The sequence below is a fragment of the Cydia pomonella genome, chromosome 10 (genome assembly GCF_033807575.1).
Source record: "Cydia pomonella isolate Wapato2018A chromosome 10, ilCydPomo1, whole genome shotgun sequence".
NCBI classification, from domain to species: domain Eukaryota; kingdom Metazoa; phylum Arthropoda; class Insecta; order Lepidoptera; family Tortricidae; genus Cydia; species Cydia pomonella.
The window spans coordinates 11,965,044-11,967,148 of record NC_084712.1 but is presented as its reverse complement, the minus strand read 5'-3'; positions in this window follow the sequence as shown (position 1 = coordinate 11,967,148).

The window sequence follows — 2,105 nt, the reverse complement described above, 5'->3', positions numbered from 1 at the left end:
AGTTACATATTTGCGGCGTTTGGGGTTGAAACCCTAGGGCCGTGGGGGCCTAGCGCGCGCCGCCTCTATAAGGAGTTAGCAAAACGCCTTATAGAGGCTTCGGGTGACCAGAGGGCTGGCCTGTACTTCGCCCAGCGGATAAGCATTGCTATCCAGAGGGGCAATGCAGCCAGCCTTCTGGGCACCCTGCCAAGCGGTCTCGATCTGGGACAATTTTTTTATTTATAAGTTTTTAATTTAAGTTTTTAATTGTTTTTCCACCCATTTGTGTTTTGTACAAAGCTCATATCACATAGCATGAAAATATGGGGAAAAGCGATACTTTACTCTTTGGTTGGAGAGACGACTAAGAGATGAGAGTAATATAACCAGACATAGAAGTTTTTGTGGCAAAATCAAGTGATTGACAAAATCAAATATCGAAATGTCTATTATCGATGTTACCTTAGCGTTATAGATATTTTTAACATTATATAAAAAGATAGCTACCGCGAAATACACAACACGTTCGATATCTTCTTTGATACACCTATTGGTATTTTTCTTATTTTTTGACACTGTATTCCACAGTACGTTTTTATTTTAAAATACTTAATGTATGTAATTATTAAATTATGGTCGGATTTGTAATTGTTTTGCATTCTTGAAATTTCCCGGTAAATTACATCAGCAAGTAGAATTTACAACTTTTAATTATGATGATCATAGGTTTCTATTATATACATTTATAAAACTTACTATTTACTATTTTATTTTTGTACTGGAATTTAAAAAAAAAACAACGAATTTATAAATAAAAGAAATGCATTGGCAAGTTGGACTACGGTCTAGAAAGCCACCGTCCTTAGACGTACATAATGGCCCATGATGGTCCACGATAAGCCATTGCCATTGACTACGGGGGCAATGGTATACAATAGCGGACGTTGTCCATCCTGGTCCGCAATAGGGTTGTTTCCAATTTTTTGAAACGCTTGTATTACGTTCTATATTAACTAAAAGTTGCCCTAAAATTCAACTTTTATACTAAAAACGGCTTTAAATATGTTAAATTAATAAAATATATTTTGACAGATGCTATCGCACCCAAGACGCTCTTTGAAAATTGTGTGACGTCACAGTTTACGGTTTGACACATAACATACATACACACGTAGAAGATACGAACTGTCAACTGACATTTGTCATTTGTTGTTTATCGTCTAACTGTCAACAATGTCAATCCGAGAGTTGTGACGTCATCAGAATCTTCAATGACGTTTCGAGTTTGGTCACGTGACGTGTGCCAAAAGATATTTTAAATTCAATATTTACAAAAATATGCTCATTACAGGTCCCCTAAAAGTAGTTTAACATATTCTTATAATCCAAAAGAATTTATTGGGATACAATTCTGCCCTAAAATTTGTAGAAGGAAACAACCCTATTGGGAAGTTGTCGGTTTTATTGGCATACTTCAGTTGCGGATTGCCAGACATGGCCTATCACTGGCCACTGTGTACTGGGTACATATAGTCTGTCAAGCCAATTCCGTCAGTCGAAAAAATCGGCAAATATAAAAAATGTAGGCGTTAAAAGCAGGGCTCGGAACCGGTTTATTTTTAAATCCCAAAATAGCCCAATATTTTTAATTATTTTATACTCTTTACGTAGGACTGGATCATGTGTTTAGGCAACAACTTCGCATTATTAGATAGTCCCATTTAAAATGAAATAATAAACCAAAGAACGAAAAAGAACGTAATAATACCGGTATTTTTTGTATGAAGAATAAACCGGTTCCGAGCCTTGGTTAAAAGGGTTATCGTCCTATGTAAAATTTAGATTTCGCGCCCTTTTTCTACTGACAAAGTTGTTTGTCAGACTATATCTATGGGACCCCTCCCTTGCCTGTAAATAAATGATGATTTGATAATATTTATATATTTTTTTTCATAATATATAATAATGAAGAAGTGAAATAATAATATGATAATATTGTTTGTATCTCTTTTAATGTTTCTAATGTAGCACTGGGCTAATATTTTGTTACGTGCTAGAAAATACTTACTTTATTCTTTACGCTATATAATTATTTTTTAGAGAGCTTTAGCTTATTGTAATCT